We start from the raw sequence: 19790 nt of genomic DNA on the forward strand, positions 1-19790 counted from the left end.
CATTCTTTAATAGGCTTCAAATTAAAGAAATGTGGCCTTTAAGGGCCCAATTTACTCAGAGTAAGAAAAAGAAGAAAAGGAAAACTTTTCTTCCAAAGTCTCTTTTCAACTACCAAAGTTCATGATTTAATGTCTCTAAATTGCCTTATGCTCAGCAATAACACCACCTTAATTTAGAAATGTGGCAATAAGGACCAGTTGCCAGAGAGGTGTTCTAAAAAGAAGCCAGGATCATGGTTTTTCTCTACCTCTTCCACTAATGGACTCCATTATATCACAAAAAGGCACTGCTGGAATCTAATGAATAAATAACTAGCACTTGAATGGAATTTGTGACCATTTTAATTCCAATTAGTTTCCACTAGAAAGCCTTATTTAAATTAAAAGGGGGGTGGTATAACACTACTTATAATGAAACACTTCAGAAAAGCTTAAAAAGGTTCCTATGCAAGCCCATCAGGAATAATGTTAAATAGCAAAATCTTAACTATTGGATCTAAATAAAGAGCAGAAAGTTTGAGTAAGGCCTGGGAGAAGAGTTGGTTTCACATATGCTACTGTCATTTCCAACAGGGCACTGGGGCAGCTCCAGGTCATTTCCAAAGGGAGAGTCACAACCAACCAATGAGTTATGAAATCCATTCAATGCAAGAGTTCAAAAAACTTTTCTGAAGAGTCAGAGAGTAAACGCTCAGGCATTGTAGGCGAGCTCATCAGTCACAAGTACTCATCTTGGTCGCTGCAGTATGAAAACAGCTGGAAGCAATATAAGAACATGAGGGTGTGGCTCTGTGCCAATAAAACATTATTAACAAAATGGGCCATGCTCTTTGTTGATCCTTGATCAACATTTTTTTCATAAAATAAAATGGAATAAGGAGGAGAGGGTGGATGAAAGTGATGAAGGGGGTGATTCTGATGAAGGCAAGGTACATTTTATGCCTATACAGACATGTCCAAATGAAATTCCATTGTACAGCTAATTGATTCTAATAAAAATGTAAAAGTAAGTAAGTTATAGCTGCTTATCTTAAAATCCTATTTGCTGTTATATATGTAACTTCAAGACAATATATATTTCTTACTATAAGCTTTAGTCAAAAACTACCCTACTGGAAGAAGTTTAGAAAAGGAAAATAAGTCTGAGTGAAATTGCTCATATCTTTTAAAACTGCAATGGGCTTTTTTTTTGGGGGGGGGGGGTCTGTTTGTAATTGAAAAAAACAAACAAACAACTAGGGTAGGAAGTTTTTGAGCCTAAAGTATAATCTTCTAATACTACAAATTAATTGTAAATAATCCAAAATGATCTTCCCAAAGACAGTAAAATTCCTCTTAATGCTACTTAAATATCTGGCATGAACTTTTTATCACTATTAGAGAGGAACTTTCCTTGAAACTTGGTTGCCCTAAACCTTCATGCACTATTTGCACACATGCATCCCAGCTGGGTGGTTCTGGGACTTCAGGCAGGCTGAGGCTGAGGCGACTGTGACCAGTGCAGGGGGCAGAAGGCTGTCTGCTCTAGGGTGGAATCGGTGAGCCAGCCTGGGCATGTTCTCATGGCAGCAACCACAGCTCTAAGAGAACAAAGCAATGGTGACAAGGATAAGCAGAAGCACATAGTTTAAAAATGGTTTCTAGGGCTGGGAATGTGGCCTAGTGGTAGAGTGCTTGCCTCATATACATGAAAGCCCTGGGTTCAATTCCTCAGCACCACATATATAGAAAAAGCCAGAAGTGGCACTGTGGCTCAAGTAGCCCTGAATAAAAAGAAGCCAGGAACAGTGCTCAGGCCCTGAGTTCAAGTCCCAGGATGGCAAAAAAATGGCTTATAGTAAGGCATCAGTGGTTCACACCAGAAATCTGAGATCTCAGAGACTGAGATCTGAAAATCATGGTTCAAAGACAGCCAGGGCAAAAAAGTCCATGAGACACTTATCTCCAACTAACCACCAAAAAGCCAGAAATGGAGCTGGGGATCAAGTGGCAGAGTTGCTAGCAGTGAGCAAAATTGCTAAGGGACAGTTCCCAGGCCATAGTCAAGCCCTAGTACGTGTGCGAACACACACACACACACACACACACACACACACACACCAAAACATACAATAACAGTAACAGTTTATATACATCTGCTATAATCTATTGGCCAAAGAAAGTCACATGGCCAATCCCATGAGGTGGGGGTGAGGAGTTAGAACTACAAAGCTATGAGGCAAACAATGTACATGCAGAAAGGCCATTATTCTGAGCCATTAGCACAATCTACCACAGCAACATTTGCTGTTTATCATTACCTTGACAGAAGCAGAGAGATTTTACATTATTTTCAGTTTTTCCATGACTACTTCTCATTTTGTTTTAAGGTTGCCAACTGCAAGGGAGAAAAGCAGAAGCTCTTGTGCCCTGGCTCTCCCACTTGGAGTTAATGTGACAATACGTTCAAAAAGACAAGAATAAGGAAACAGGTACATTTCTTGGAAAAGTTTCTTGATGCAAAATGAGTAGTTCACTTTCATAACAAGTAAAATAGTATTTCCTTTCAGAGAATTTTTGAGAATGGTGATAAGCAGGAAATAAATGGCCCCAAAAGATGTTCCTATACTAATCCCTGGAACCTATGATTATGCTACCTCACAGGGCAGATGTGATTAAATTAAGGACCTTGAGATGGAGAGATGATCCTGGATTATCCCAGTTAATCTAATCTAATCACATGGATCCCTAAAAGCAGAGAACTCTATTCAGAGGAACAAGGTCTCAGCTCACTGTTCCTGGAGACTGAGGAAGGGAGCATACACCTAAACTTCCTATTGGCACAATTAAGAGACATTACTTGTTTAAGCTACTGGATAGTGAGTGACAGAAGGACAGGTGATTGAATAACATTTCTACTGTCGTCTGACAATAAGAACAAAGACAAGTTCCTCTTGTAATCACTGTAATCACTGTGGCTTCTGGAATTTCTGGAACTTATAGAATACTGTGCATGGCATAAAAAACAGAAAGCTATATCCAATTCTGGCTACAGAGGCAGCTGGAACAAAGGCAGTATGATGGAAATAGCAACTCACTGTCATAGAAAAAGCACTTTACAGGAAACAATAAGATTATTATTCTCAGTACCTCCAACTATCCTTTTATCATGGGCTCTAAAATGCAAGTATGAAGGGAACCTCTCTATTACCAGAATACCTCCACTGAACTCTCTGGAAGCTTCACTTAACCAATGGCTACTCCAGGCCTGACCTCCAACTGTTATCACTGCCAACTTTTTGCAAACAATGTGAAAATAATGTAGTAATTCATGTGGCATGTAGACACATGTAGTTGTGCATGTATGCACGCATAAACACACAGTCCTAATGACCACTGTGAGCCTAGGAATTACATTCACTGTAATGTCTATAAAATCCACTGATTGATTCGAAACACAAAATTCTAAAAAGGTACAAAGACTAAATAGGACCTCAAATAAAGGAGCACATCTACACATATTTATAAGGATAGATTAAAGAAGCTAGAAAGTCGTGTGCTGAGTCCCATTAACTATGAACAGCAGGAGAACCCCCAAGTACAGGGAAAGTGCAGTGATGTGTTACTCTGCAAATAAGAAATAGGGATCCCAGAGCCTAGAGCCAGCCCATGTGTAGACAGTCATATAGCTAGCTGCACAGTATCTCCTGTGGGTGTGGAAACTCCACTCATGAACCCCATTCACTGATCTTGTGACTCCACTGTGCCACCTCGTACCAGGCAATACCGCTTCCAGTCTGAGTCTATTAGAGCTCCATACTCCTTCCTGAGGGCCCTTGGAGCCAGACATATTTTTTTAAACAAGCCTAGGAAAAATAACTTTCTCTTGAAGATGTTCTTAAAAATTAGAATTGCAAATAAGAAATGGTAATCCCATAAAAGAAAGATGATAGTGTTTATACTAGAGAATTACATTTGCACATACAGAAGAATATACAGTGAAGACTACCCACCCAACAAAGCCACCTTTAAGTCTGGCAGGCATAAGAGTTATCCGTCAAATAAATGGGGAAGGGGAAGGCATTTCCTTCTCATTAGACATGGGAACTTCCTTCGAAGGAAAGGCAATTCAGATAGACAAAGGGGCTTTCCTGTGTTCACAAAGGTCTTATAGGAGCCTGAGGATAACTCACAATGTACATTATAAGTACATGGAACAGAGAAAAGCTTCCTTTCCCTCCATACCCTCACCTGGTGCTGCCTCTGCTCTCTCTTGCTTAAGTTGAAAAGAACAGGAGAGGGGATGAAAAAAACATCAAACAGAAGTACTAAGAAAGGTGCCAAAGGAAAACAGAAAGATCCTATTAGCAAAAGGCACAGACAGTCTTCTGGAAATAAGGAGAAAAGAAGAACTGGTCATTTAGAAAACTCCTCATTGGTATGAACAGTAGTAAATTTAAAAAAAAACAGAGCTGAAAATAACAGATGGTTTAAAAATAAATAAATAAAAGCAGCTGCAATGAAGTTGATACGGAGCTCCCTTATCCTTCATTTAGTGTGCTTGTTTCACAGGGAAGTACTGAGGAAGACATGGAATAAGATTTGGCCCAGCTGGGGGCAGTGTCAGTTCTGAGCTACATCCCACACATTGCTGGGTCATGAAGTTCTCAGGAGGCCTGCTCATCATCTGTTCCTTGCCTTCCTATTTCCCAAGGGGTGGGGGGGAGGGGGGGCTGGGGCGTTGTTCCATTAGAGGAAAGCAGATTATTTCTTGGCTGGGAGTCAGGACCAAGGATTTTCATTTTTAGATGGACTAAGATAAACATCCCAAAATTTAGTGATGATAAAGGATCAGTTCTCAGGTAAGTATCTCACTGCCTACAAAAGGTAGTCTACTGACTATGGCAAAACCAGTTTGAATGTTTTCTCCACCTATTTTTTTTTTTTTTGCCAGTCCTGGGGCTTGAACTCAGGGCCTGAGCACTGTCCCTGGCTTCTTTTTGCTTAAAGCTAGCACTCTACTACTTGAGCCACAGTGCTACTTCTGGCTTTTTCTGTTTATGTGGTACTGAGGAATCGAACCCAGGGCTTCATGCATGCTAGGCGAGCACTCTACTGCTAAGCCACATTCCCAGCCCTCTCCACCTTTTTTGAAATGCAGTAAGTGAATTTCACTTAATTTCCTTATTCCACAATTCCTTTTCCACATGGAAAGATAGGATCTGATGAGATCTCCAGAGCTCATTCAATCCCCTCCTACTTTTCAACAGGACAACTGAAGCCCAATAGTGTGTATGATAGTAGACACCTGAAGTCCGAACTACTTGAGAAACTATAGTGGAAGAAGCATCATTTAAGCCCAGAGGCTCAAGATCAGTAATATAATGAGACTCTCACCCAGCCTATTAAAAAAACAAACAAACAAACAAAAAAACACCCTGGGGCATAAAATGACCACATGATATAAGCTGTTACAATGTCTCATGTGTCTGCAATATTCTTTATCACTGATTTGAATTCTGTGTGGGCCCTCATCATGCCTATGCAGCCTTTGAATAGTTTGCTATTACTTAGTAAGCAAAAACCTTTGGAATCAGGAGCAGGGCTAGCACTGATATGCCTGGTATGGTCCTTGGGCAGGTGAAGGAACAAAAGGAAAGGAAATGGTGTTTACAGGTATTACTCAATGGGAGAATGCCACCAAGTCTATCTCCATAGTCACGGGGATATCATGCAGGGTCTCTGCTCTTTTCAGCCTTCCCTACACTGTAGAGTATCTTCACAGGCAACCTTAACTGAACTATTAACCAATACCCCATTCCTCTGCCTTGTTACTTCAGTGAGACTGAGAGAGGTTAGGAGCGCAAAGAAGGACTAACAGAGTAAAACATACAATCCAAGGTTTATTAACTCTCAGCTTGCTCACTGAACGGTGACATTTTACCACTTGAGCTATGCCCATAGCTTGGCTTTTTATTGGTTAAAGGGATAGTCTTTTGAACTTTTCTGTCCATGTTGGCTTTGAACCATGGTCATCTTGATATCAACCTCTTGAATAGCTAGGATTACAGGTGTGAGCCACTAGCGCCCAACCTAGACTGTTTTCTTAAGATGTCAAACTTAACAGGTGACATGAGGATGGGAACATGCCACTGAAAGGGACAAAGGTTGACTAGATAGCGCCCAACCTAGACTGTTTTCTTAAGATGTCAAACTTAACAGGTGACATGAGGATGGGAACATGCCACTGAAAGGGACAAAGGTTGACTAGATAGTCCCAGTTGGAGATGGTGAGGGTACTCAGTCACCCCTACCTACTACCTGCACATTCCAAGGTGAAACAGATATGTATCTGAGGCTACAGGAAAAAGCAGACCTCAGTGACGAGAGCATTCTCTTTCCGGACATCTCTCTGAACAAACCTGGCACATATCTGTTATTGGTTGTTACCAATTGTTCCACTGGGACCAAGATTCAGAATGGATGCTCTGCTTTGCCATTGCTGCCTACTGGTGAGACTCTGAGAAGTCCTTCTTCAACCTCTCCACAACTGTGACCTAAGCTAAAAAAAAAAAAAAAAAAAAAAAAAAAAAGGAAACCCTGCAGGCCCCTCCAAATAGCCACATGTGTAGTCTCCCTGGGTGTGGGTAGGAAGGAAGGCTCTGCCTACCACAAGATATCATTGTCATCAGACAACAATTAGACAAGATCCATGGACTCTGAGTTCAAATCCTCACTCTGCCACTTAGAGCTATCAGTGACACTGACCAGATCTTATCAAGTCCCAATGCCACTGTATCTGTCTCAGGGTTGTGCTGAGAATCAAATGAAATAGTAAGAAAGAAGCATGTGGATTAATACAAATTATGGAAGACAAATTCCTTCATCACTATCATTCCTTTTAACTTAGTCACCTGATTTTGATATCTTTCCACCAAAACAATGACCTCCATGACAATAAGCACCAATAAATTCCTAAGAGAAAGAGACAGGGAAGAGACCAAAAATTATTATGAGTGGAAGATTCTCTGTGTGGGAAAATTAGAAAAAAAAAACATTTTATTCAAACACAGATTGGCAAGGCCTATAAGCTATGTGCAAAAGTAAAGGGCTCAGAACTAGGCAGTGGAAATATATGTTTCATCTCAAGCACCAGCCACAAAAATCACAGAAGGAAGACAGTAAATAAGGCTCTTATTATTTTAGTATACCTTGTAAGGCTGATCTTTTTGTTCTATACTTTGTTTTGGTAGTGCTGAGAATGGAAACTGCAGCCTCAGGCTTGTTAGGCAAGCACAGGACCACTGAGGACTAATTATTTTTAAAGTAAATCATTGCAAACAGTAGTATATACCTGTTACTAGCAACAAAATACTTAAGACACACCTCCTTCCTGAGTTCATGGGCAGCAGGGTGAAAAAACACTTCTTAACCCTCCTAAGTAGCCAGCTCAGTAGCAGCCAAGGTTCAAGTGGCAAAACAACCTGGCAGTGGGGGTAACAAAGAGACAGTTCCAGTTTACAAGGACAACTGCCTCCATCATACCCAGACACAATAGCTTAAACTCCTTCCTTGTTCTCATTGCAGAAAGTAGTATGTCTACATAAAAGAGCTGCAGGATTTTGAAGAAATATAGTGGTTTCTCTGACATACACCCCCCCCCCCCCCATTCCACACACATAGCCTTCAGGGAAGCCTTCAGGAAGTCAGGGAAGGATGCATTTAACCCTGGCAATTACAAAAAAGAATAAAATAAAATAAAATAAAATAACCCAAATGGTCAAACACACAGCTTAAGGCCTTACTCTCCCAGCTGAGCACATGGTCATAGTAGTAAAGCTCCTGGGACTCACCTTGGCAACTTCCCAAGAGCTATTAGTTTGCATTAGCACACTGAAAGAGAAGGTCAGATGGATTAAAAGTGAGAAAGTAATTCAGAGGAAGGACATCTTCATACTCAGCCCCAGCCCCAGTCATGGTGCACAGCAGATCGTGGAAGATGCTCTCTGTAAGTACACCTGTAATCAGCAACTATACTCAGATTAGCATGTGGCCACAGGATGCAAAATAAGCACTGGGGTGGGGCTTAGACTAGAAACTTGCAAAACTTCAAAGCTTGGGAAGTTCTTTACTCAATTTCAAACAGAAATGTGAAAATATAGCCATCTTCTGGCTATTAAGAATGACTCTACTTCAAAGCAATCATTAACTTTAAAAGCAGCATGGTAAAACCTGCACTGACAAGTTCCAAAGCTTATTTATTTTCTTCTCAAACTTCTCAACTGTTACCCTCATGGCAACTCCACCCACTTACCCCTTGTATGAAAGTATTTCCTTCTCTTTTAAATCCCTAGATTCTGTCAAAATTACCTTACACTTTGTTCACCTGGCACCAGGACCCTACCTCAAACTTTGATAATCACCATGGCAGCACCACACAAAAGCTGACAGCACTGACTTTCAGGAGGCCCACCTCAATAGCATCCATACAGAATGCCACACCAACTGCCACCCATCTACCCCTTCCTAGAGCTGAGAGGCAAGGATGAACAGGAAGAGGGAAGAAGAGGAGCCTGGATGTTCTTCAAGCCTCGTGGGAAGGGGAACTACCTCTCAGAATGGTCAGAGTGACAGAGGATAGGCACTTCCCAACCCAGATCTTAATGATGACTTCTCTTTGCCATTTTACAGGCATCAATCCAGGGCACACTGGTCACTATTCTCTCGTAAAAATTTATCCAGGAGTGACTCTGCAGAGACTTGGACTCCAAAACAAGTGGGACATTAGGAAAGTAGTGATGAATGTCAGGGTGACATCTAGAAAGAATCCTGAGCTGCCACACTTCTCCCAGGAGGGAGCCAAAGGCCTCCCCCAGTCACTCCAGCTAGGATCATAGGGGAGACTCCAGCATTTCAATGCTTTGAGAGACCAGCTGGGCAGAAGGCTGGGTGGTTATTTTTAAACTGAGAAAGCTGAATGGGAAGGGAGAAAATTAGAATTCCTATGATCTCTCGAGGTCCCTTCCAGCTTCCAGATTCTCCCGAAGAACTCTGCATATGCGCATGCATATGCACATGTTTCTTTATAAAAATGTACACGGATGTGTGAATATATATATATATGTACGTGAGCACAGTATTCACACTTCCAAACACAAAGCACTTCAAATGCACACTGCTGAGATCAAAAGGCCCTGCATCTGGTACCACACAGCTATCACAAAAAGGTCTAGGCAGAGCCTCCCAGCCATCCTGCCACCATACTTTACCTTAAAACCAATCAGTGGCCACTTAGGTAGGGGCAACCTGTACAAAACTGCACACTACCTTTACACACTAGTGACCCTAGTTTTAAGTGTACCCAATCCTGGAAGGAACGAAAGGAAAGAAAGTATACAAGATCTCTGCTCAGACACCAAGTTCTGTCACAAATAACTGCTTGGCAGAAGTCACTCTCTCCCCTCAGCTCTTCTATCTGGAGTTGACCATATGAACAGTAAGTTGATTACAGGAGGGTATTTAACAATCCTCTAGAAAGGAGAGCTTTGCTTGCTCTGATGCTGCCAAGCAAATCTAGGGGTGCTAATCTTAACCCCGAATAACAACAAAGTAATTTATAGAAAACTGGAGACTGAGGAGAAATTTATTGAAGATAGATTTGAGACTGTTTCCTCTTCAAGGAGGGGTGAGTCAGAGAAGGAAGTTCTGGTCCAGTGTCAAGACTCAAAATGTTTTGAGAAAAAAAAAAAAGACTCAAAATGTGAATGACCAATGTAAGTAAGGCACTCAGAATAAAAACCAAAGGTCTCTCAGTTACCGACAATGATCTGGGGTGAGTTCAATATAATGTACTCGCTTTCCACATGCACACTGGAGCATGATCTGGGCTGCCTTCCAACTGGAGGGCCATAAAAACCTCAGTGTACCCCATTCCCAACTTCACAGCTCCAAGTATCCAGCCTTTCCTAACTGGGGCGCCAGGGCTGAGTGCAAACAACGGCATTCACTGAGCACCGGCCTGGCAATCAATGCCAGGAGCCCTTGGCCCCAGACCCCTAACTCCAGCATCTCAGAAAACCCTATGTACCATCACCTAGTCCCTGGCAGCCAGTGGGCGCTCCGATGATGCCCCAAAAGCTGCTGTACAATGGCAAAGCGCCACCCCTTCCCTCTTCAGCGCCTTGGCTGGGAAGCCAAAGGCTTTGTGTGTGACAGCTACAGCGAGCGCGCGAACCTCCCCGAGCTCACACACCCCCTTCCAGCTCGGCTGCTGGCCGCACCAGGTCCGTGAGCGCGCCAGGCGCACTGCTAGCTTGTCCACCTGGCAGATGGCCGAGCCACCAGGCCTCTGACCACCCGGCCTCAGGCAGTGGAGAATGACATCCACGCCCCCGTTCCCAGCCGCAGGAGTGCTGGGGGAATGCGGCGACCTGTGCCAGGCGGGCGGGGAAGGAGGTGGGGCAGAGAAGCAAGGACCTGGGGCGAAGATTCACGATGGCTGGGTGAGCGCTGCCCACTCGCGAAACCCCTGCCCCCAACTTTGCGAGCTGCGGACCCAGAGGGGGCCAGGGAGGCCGGCGACTCGGCAGGAAGTTCCCAGGACCGCACTGAGCATGCTCTCGGGGAGTGTGCGCCCGGGTGTGGGCTCTCCGCTCCCGCAGCCCGGCGACCCAGCTGCCGTGCGGAGCGCGCGGGCCCCATAGCAGTCCAGCCCATCGTCTCCCGGGGACCCGGGCACTGGCCGGGCCTCCAGAGCTCCCAGCCCGGAACGCCTGCCCCGTTTCCCTCCTGTCTCAGGATCTCGAGCCGGTCTCGCTCTCATTCTTCTCCCCCACTGGTCCACGGGAGAACCCGCCCTTCGCGCCCGTGTCCCCAGTCCCCAGGAGCCCAGCCTGGCCCACACCCGCAGCGAGACCCCCGGGACTCCTTGGCGATCTGGGCGCCCATCTTCTCATCTCAGCCGTCTGCCTCCTGCCCGCTCCCCCGAAGCCACCTCTGGACAGTTCCTTGGCAGGCGGCAAGCCCCCCTCGTCGCGGGGCTGGGGTCCCCCCGCGAGGAGCTGCCCCGGCAGGTGGGCGCCTCCAGGCGCGCGCCCCGCGGCGTCCCCGGGTCACGCAGAGCCACGGCGGCCGGGGCACCCACGCAGCCCCCGGCTGCATCACCGCGAGCGCGGGTTCTCCAGCGTCCCCCCCGCTCGGCCCCCGCGCCCCCGCGATCCCCAAGGCAGGCACCCCCGGGAGGGGGCACCGCACGCACCGACGCGACCGCCCCGACCCCAGGACCTTACCTCCCGCTCGCCGGGCAGCAGCAGCAGCAGCAGCCAGGATGGCCCGCCGGCCGCCGTGCCCGCGGGGCCCGAGGCGCGGCCGGGCGCGAGGTGGCGGGGCCCCGAGCCAGCGGCGCGGCTACCTGGGCAGGATCGCGCCCGGGGCCGCCGCCGCCGCCGCGGGAGCCGCAGGGCCGCCGCCGAGCGGGCCGCGGCAGGGACGGTCTGCAAACTCCCAGCCCTGGCGGGGCCGCGCACAGCGCGTCCACGCTCGACCCAGACGCAGCCGAGCCGCTCCTCCCGGGTACTGTAGATCAGGGCGGGGGTGGGGGAGCGATCTGTCCGCAATTCCCCCCAACGCTCTCCTACCCGACCTCTCCAACTTCTCTTCGCTTCTGAGCTCGCGGCTCTAGGAGGCAGGGATTCCGGCCAGGGACGTTCGGCAAACTCCCCGCCCTCCCCGGCGGAGCGCTCAGCCAATTCGGAAAGCCCCAGCTTCTCAGGGGTTGTCTGTAAATTCTCAACTCTGTCGAAGAGGACTTCTAGCCTCTCAATTCCGCAACCCAAAGGGAGACAAGAAGCAAGCTACATTGTTTGCTTGTGGCCGTAAACAACAGTGTACAAGGTCAGGGACAGGCAATGGCCAACTGCTGATTACGACGATACAATCTCCTGTGTTGAAGTCAAGTCTCTAATGACCAGAGACCTTCCAGCTGTCAAGTCCAGGGGCTTGTCTATTAAAGGATGCTACTTTAGCAAATGCACTGCTGCTCAGTTTCCTCCCTCGTAGAATGCATTATATAGCGCTGTGTGTTCCTGTCACTTGGGTTTTGTGACCTTGGACTAGCCATTCAACCATCTAAATTCAGCTGCTTAATCCATAAGTATAATAAATATGCCTCGTGGGGTTATTATAAAGATGAAATGTTTGTATTCAGGAATAACGGATACGTATAGGACACACAATAAATGAATTAGGCTTCTTCCTCGGCCTTGCTCTCAGCCTTTGGATTTTAGGAACACTGAACATGCCAGCTGAATATTGCACTGTAGTAAATTCAAAACAAGAGAAAAAAAAAAGAAAGGAAAGAAAAGAGAGCACATTCCATGCCCTGAAGGAATCACAAAGAACACTGACATGAAATATTAAATCCAACCAATTCTCAGGAGAGAATGCCATACATTTACTTCAGTAAGTATTATAGATCATTGTTAAGTAACCTGGAGTGGAGGGAGAGTGGGCTGGTGAATTACCTAGGAGTGTAAACGACAAAGTTTGTAACTACAAGTTCCAAGTTCTGTAACCAGTCACAGGGTTTATGTTCAAATGTCCCTGACCTTACATGCAGAATTGTCCTACCTTCGTGTCACTTCATTTCTTCATTCTTGCACTTAAATCACCCTACCCTGTTGCCTATGCTCTCTAGCAGAGTGATTTTAAAAATTGAGAATAATAGAATTTGTAAATTCCAAAAAAATTTAGTTTGTCTTTCTCATTTTGTGAGTTGTCAGGACCATGACTCCAGGCAGTCTCCTAACTCCAGGACCTTAGTAGAACATGTCTGTGGTTTCTCTGGCATGGAATTAGCGACAGTCCTAAACACCTGAAATCGGTCTTATCTTTAACCTCAACCTGGAGGAGATAGCTGGACCAAATGAGTCCCTAGATATCAGCCAGTTGGATCCTCTGCTGTCAGAACCCATCCAGGTGGTTCAGGAGCCACAAGGAAATCTGCAAGGGTATAACATTATAATTCATAAGAAAAGACCTCTTGTGGAACACTCCCATCCCGAATATTTAGAGGCTTATATTTCCCTCAGTCCCTTAGAAGAAAATCTCTTTCTGTCCTCCAGCACCAGGAGGGAAATAGAAGAATGGTGACATCTGGTGGCCAGGACTTTCTGTGCCAGATATGGATCATAACAGATTTTAATCATAATGGATTCATTTTGAAGTCAAGTTCCCATGAGTGTTTACTAACTTTACAGCCTAATGGCCTAAAGATTACTGAAAGACGCCAATCATTTGAAGAGTATGGATCCACTGCTATAGAGGAAGTTACAGATAGTTATTTTGGCATTGTTGTTGTTATTCAGATAATAGGGCTTAAACTCGAGGCCTGGGCTCTCTCTCTTAGTTTTTTTTTTGCTCAAGGCTGGCACTCTACCACTTGAGCCACAGCTCCACTTCTGGCTTTCTGGTGGCTATTTGGAGATAACAGTGTCACAGACTTTCCTGCCCAGGCTGGCTTCAAACCACAATCTCAGCCTCCTTAGAATTAAGAGGTGAGCCACCAGTACCAGGCTATTCTGGGATTTTTCTTTTTTAAACAAAGAAAGAATATGTGTGTATGTACAGAAACAAAGTATAAAAGAGTATAATCTCACATGTATACACAGATATGCATTTTCTATATTGTATACTCTGCTTATTTATATAAATAATATATACTTTCATGTCTTTGAGGAAATTAATACTATGACAAATTTTTCCTCAGAGTAAACATTTTAATGTATTATACTAATATTTGTGAGAAGGCACAGCCTTGTAGATAGAAAGATATTCATGTATCATGTCCTCTCAAGTGAAAGCTCACTACAAAACACAGTGGCAGTTTAATACGCAGAGTATTGCATGTTTATGCATGAGCAGCTGATGGGCAAGCTCATATATACTGGTGAAGGGAGATTCCTTTGTAGCATTTCCATCACTTGTGAACAATAAGTGTTAGATGAAAAGAAGAGTTTGGGGGATTATGTCATAACAATACTTTAGTAGCTTATAGTATTGCTAAGTCTGCTTGAACAGGATTATCCCATGTCTGTCTTCATAATTGTCCCAGATAAGATATATTATAAGAAAATTACCCAGTTCTAAGTACAGAAACACATGTCTGTCAACACAATCAAGTCCATTGTGTCCCAGCATATCTCTGGGAATTCTATTGATTTTTATAACAATCTATGAGGCAGATCTTACTATGTACCCCTTTTTGAAATACAGGAATCAGAGGCTGGGAATATGGCCTAGTGGTACAGTGCTTTCCTTGTCTACATGAAGCCCTGGGTTTGATTCCGCAGCACTGCATATATAGAAAAAACTAGAAGTGGCGCTGTGGCTCAAGTGGTAGAGTGATAGCCTTGAGCAAAACGAAGCCAGGGACAGTGTTCAGGCCCTGACTGAGTTCAAGCCCCAGGACTGGCAAAAGAGAGAGAAAGAGAGAGAGAGAGAGAGAGAGAGAGAGAGAGAGAGAGAGAGAGAGAGAGAGAGAGAGAGAGAGAGAGAGAGAGAGGAAGGAAGGAAGGAAGGAAGGAAGGAAGGAAGGAAGGAAGGAAGGAAGGAAGGAAAAAAAGTAAAGAAATACAGAAACCAAGTCTTGGAAAAGTTAAATACTACACATCTCCCAACAATCACTATTGATTGATAAAGGTCAGAACCAGGATTGAATCTAAAACCTGCCTGACAATAAAGCCCAGAATTCTTTTCTATACTATGTTACCAACTCCAGACAACCAAGAAGAAATAAAAATACAGACAGAAGCTATTCTGTAAAATATTTGAAATGCTAAAGAATATATTAAAGGTACTATACATACATTTATTCACTTGTTCAAATGGTATAAAAATTGTGACAGATGTACAATTATGTTTGTAAACTTGATAAAACTGGGCCCCATTTGGGTCAATCTTGGTTCAGTCTTGTAGAACTTGACTCTTTTTTTTCTGCCAAGACTTGATCTGTCTTCAATGGTTGGAGGAATTATCCATTATGTAATGTTGGTGAAAGCCAATGCTTCCAGTGGTCAAGGTGGCTGCCCACGTTTTTGGGCAGCACTGTCACCTGGTGATGGACCCAGGATGTGCTAATGTGAGCTGGGATGTCCAACAAATAGTGTGAAATGGGAGAAGTATCTTCCCCCTATCTGTTTAATGGCATGTTTTTAGCAGTTATTTTCACATGCATGCTTCTGAGCCTGACTCTCCTCTTCTTCTTTAAAGAAACATTTCTTCTTTAATTAGTCAGAATAAGTTTCTGTTTGTGGTTAGATAGCTAGAGCAATATAAAATCCAAATTAGAATCAGGAAGTGCAATGTCTCAAGGAAACAAAAGGTTAGCTAGTTTTATAAAGGCTGAGAATGAGTTTAAAGGTTTGATTAAATTCTGGGCTGGGAATATAGATTAGGAGTAGCAGTCGTGCAAGGCCCTAGGTTTAATAAGGTATAAACTATATGCACTGAGGATGTAAGTACCTGTAAAAATCAAGTGTTAGGGAGACCACCAATAGATAAGGAACGTAAGAACCATGAGAGTAAGATGGATGTTTGTAGTGGACTTGATTAAAGAAAGAGAACAATGAATTTAAAAGTCATAAGTTCTCAGGCCAAAATACATATGGAACAGGATTTTTCTGACTTCTGAAATTAACACATAACATAAACACACACACATACACACACACAAACAACAACAAAAAATGAGCTAATTTTAGTAGCTTGCATCCAAGATATGTGAAAATCAAAAAAGGAACTTTTCTCTAGTAACTTACTGACTTAAAAATTCAACTTTGTTCACAATTTAAAAACTGCTATTTGAAATCAGTCATTGATTTGAACAGAATAGAATCATGAGGACTGAATAGAGATTTATGAGAGAATTAAAATGAGTTAATGCACTCCAATGGCTTCACTTGATGAAGGAAGGCAACAGAGAGGCTCTTGTTACCTTCATTGATATCCTGCAATGACCTGGATTGTACATATTGTCTTGAAATCTCACGCTTTATACCAAGCCCTCACTTTCTTTCTCTCCCTACACAGTCAGATCCCAGCATGCTTCAAAGCCAATGGAAGAGAAAAATTTCAAAGGAAAAAGACTTACCCATTGCAGGTGTTAGGAGATCTTACTAATTTGCAAAAGGAAAACTCAAAAATACATATTGAGACTGATGCTGAGAATGCCAAATCAAGGAAAGAAAACCAGCTTTAGATCAAGCTAAAATTATTGATATGGAGGAGTTTCTAAAGCTTCTAGACTCAATGTGCTCACTTGAGCAGTTGGGTGTAGTGTTAATCATCTGCTCAGTTGGCTGCTAAAATCTAGACTCATGGGGGCTGGTGTAAATAATAGTGCTAGCTGGCACACATGCAGATCTTATAGCCAAGCACTATTTAAAGTACTTTCCTACATTAAGTTATTGAAGCCTAATAATAAACTTATGAGATATGTACTGTCATCCCCTTTTGCAAAAGATGAAATCAAAGCAAAGAGAAGTTCAACCACTCTGGCATATGGCCTATAAATAGTCCATGTGGGATTCAAATTGGATGTCTTGGTTCTAGTTGTTGAGCTTTTAAGATCTATGTGAAAGATATTTTTTAAATGAAAGCGATATGCCACAAGTACTTTGGTATTATGTAGATAAAGGAATCCAGGAATTTAGGGAAATATTGAATAGGTTTTTTTTTTGTTCAAGTATGCTCTGCTTATGTGTCTCAATACCATTTCCCTAAGATGGAGTTGGGGAGAAGGAAAGGTAAGGGCAGTGCATTTCAGGAACAGGGCACTGGCTTCTCTCTAGAGGCCAAATCTTAGTTCCTACATTCATTCCAACAGAGCTGCAGCCCTTTGAGGGAAGGAGAATAAATACTTGCCCCAGACACCATAAGATGACCATCCAAAAGCCATTCCTGGTCTGTTTTCCTTTGTAGCTGCTTTCCTCTATAGACTGAAGCGTCTGATGCTTTCTCAGCTCCTAAGTCCGCTAGTTAGTGCTGGGAGGTAGGAGAAGAGCATGAGCATCAGTTCTGGCCAATGAGATCAAAGGGAAAATATGAAGAGGAATTCTGAGAAAGGTATTGTGTATTGACGTGTTTGCATGCTTACTGTAAATGCTTGCTAGCTGTTTGTTTACAGGGAGTGCTAGGAATCAAACCTAGGGCCTAAGGGGTTAAGTTCTCCATCATGAGTTATGTCTCTCACTCTTGATTTCTTTTTAAGAGGGATTTAAGGACTAGATTCTTACCACGGATACTTGGGATATCATCCCTCTGAATAAAGTCATGAAGCCTAGAGTCACAATAGCCATTATTCAAATCTCCACACAAACCTAAACTAAAAAGCCACTTGGATGATACAGTTCAGAAAGATGAAAAGAGCTGGTGTCTTTGAAGAGCCATTCTCAGGAACTATGTATCTTCAGGCTGATCCACTTTTTAACATCTGTGGTCTGAAACATTTCTAAATGATAACATAATTCTGGAGGAAGAACCCCAAGTGACATCCCTGACATAAACTATGTATCTTTCTTCCAGCCCAGAAGAAATCTCAGCATGGCCCATGTCTTTACCCTGTGTTTTGTGAGAACTTTGAACAGTATCCAAATGCCTTCATATAGTTTATAGGGATATGTTTTTAAAATCCTTTTTCCCTTTTGATTGAATAGTCCAGTTGCTGCTGAGCACCTTGCTCCATAGACAAGCAGACCTTTCTCTCCTCTTCCTCCTTTCCTTTTTTTTCTTTTTTTTTTTCAAATTTTTATTATCAAACTGATGTACAGAGAGGTTACAGTTTCATATGTTAGGCATTGGATACATTTCTTGTACTGTTTGTTACCTTGTCCCTCATACCCCCCTCCCTCCTCCCCTTTTCCCTCCCCGCCCCGGAGGTGTTCAGTTCACTTACACCAAACAGTTTTGCAAGTATTGCTTTTGTAGTTGTTTGTCTGTTTTTACCCAGTGTCTCTCAAATTTTTTTCTTATTTATTGTCAAAGTGATGTACAGAGAGGTTACAGTTTCATGTTAGGCATTGGATACATTTCTTGTACTGTTTGTTACCTCTTCCCTCATTCCCCCCTCCCTCCTCCCCCCTCTCTTTCCTCCTCCCCGCATGAGTTGTTCAGTTGGTTTACACCAAACAGTTTTGCAAGTATTGCTTTTGTAGTCGTTTGTCTTTTTATCCTATGTCTCTTGATTTTGGTATTCCCTTTCACTTTCCTAGTTCTAATACCAGTATATACCGTTTCCAGTGTACTCAGATAATATACAGTGATAGTGCAGGCTCTTCCTCCTTTCTTGCTGTTTAAGCCTCTATAATATAGTCCCCCTGGATTCTCACGAGCAAAGATGAATAAGTGCTTATTTTTTAATACATATTTCATTTTTGATGATTGTTTTAATTTTACGAATTTATGGGGTGACATGATAGGTTGTATGCATATGTAACCATCAAATGAAACTTGTTAGGATTTAATTCTTAAATATTAAAAAAGCTTTAATACGCATAAAATAGTTATACATATTTATGAGATAGATTGTGACATTTCAATACATGTATACAATATGTACCAATCAAATCAGGGTGACTGGCATTCCTTTTCCTTATCAATTTTTGTGTTTAGAGCTTTGAAGTTCCTCTTGTGTAGTTCTTCATAAAATATATAAAGGTTAATATGAACTCTAGGCACCACCCTCCTCCCTGCCCCCAATCCTGTAAAACACCAGAACTTATTATTTCTATAGAACTTTGTTTGGAAATACACCAAAACTCCCCATTTCCTTCTACATTTTCTAACCTCCAGTAACTTCTATACATTCAAATACTTGTGTATGACTCATTCGCTTAATAAAGTACTTGCAAGTGCAAAAGTCTCTTTGGTGACTCCTAAAACTCAAATTAAAATTATGTTCTATCATATATCATTTTTTTCCTTGCACAGGGGCCATGCTAATCTTCTCAGTATTCTTTCAATTTTAGTATATGTGCTGCTGAAGCAAGCACTATCCTATATCATTTTAATTTTAAACTCTTTATAAATTATTGAAAAGGGACAATTCGGTGTTTAAATCCTATTATTCACTATAATTTTTTTTAAAAGTCAAGCTACTTCATTGAGCTATGTGCACTATAGGCAGATGCCTATATTCTAGCTACTAAGGAAGCTGAGATCTAGAGGTTCAAACTCAGTGTAGGCAGAAAAATCCCTGATACTCTGTTTCAAAATAATAAGCAAAATATAGGCCCATAGGATCAGTTCAAGTGGAAGAGCACTGATAGAATAAAGTATCCAAGTTTGAGGCTTTGAGTTCAAACCCCAGTGGCACGCAAACAGGCGCACATGCGTGTGCACTCACGCGTGCACATGCACACACACACAGTTTTATCTTTTGGGAGACAAGTTGGCCCAAATATGAGGCTAAGTCACAAGTTAGAATATTAAATATTCACAAATCTTATATGATAAAAAATAGTAGCATATGTTTTATAATAATGAGAATGCTTAAATCGCAGGGGCAGGTTTGTTTCTACAGACAATTTTATTAATGGCCCTGTATTAATTTCCATTTACTGTTATAAAAATTACCTCAAATGTAATTTGAGATGGTGCAAATGCATGAATTCACAGTTCTGGAGGTCGGACATCTAGAATGAATTCAAGCTTAGAAATCAACATGTCAGCCAAGATAATTCCTTCTGGAGATAGGGAAAAATCTATCATTTGCCTCTTCCAGCTTCTAGAGACTGTGGTCCTCCTTGGCTTCTGAC

The 19790-nt window shown here is 42.8% G+C and overlaps 1 protein-coding gene and 1 non-coding gene across 3 annotated transcripts in view; both read right to left on the reverse strand.

The window, feature by feature from the left end:
* The window catches only part of Mgat5 (alpha-1,6-mannosylglycoprotein 6-beta-N-acetylglucosaminyltransferase), a 365603-nt gene extending 353947 nt beyond the window's left edge, over nucleotides 1–11656 (reverse strand). For both annotated transcript variants that reach the window (XM_048345586.1, XM_048345584.1), the window contains exon 1: nucleotides 11268–11656. The gene's annotated coding sequence lies outside the window, so the exon portion shown is untranslated. The remainder of the gene's footprint in view (nucleotides 1–11267) is intronic.
* A 7262-nt stretch (nucleotides 11657–18918) lies between these two features.
* On the reverse strand, nucleotides 18919–19025 carry LOC125351006. Its single transcript, XR_007210900.1, has one exon. It is a non-coding gene; the product is annotated as a U6 spliceosomal RNA (small nuclear RNA).
* Between the last annotated feature and the right edge of the window lie 765 nt (nucleotides 19026–19790).

Source organism: Perognathus longimembris, chromosome 4 (assembly GCF_023159225.1).
Source record: "Perognathus longimembris pacificus isolate PPM17 chromosome 4, ASM2315922v1, whole genome shotgun sequence".
In the NCBI taxonomy this organism is placed as follows: Eukaryota; Metazoa; Chordata; class Mammalia; order Rodentia; family Heteromyidae; genus Perognathus; species Perognathus longimembris.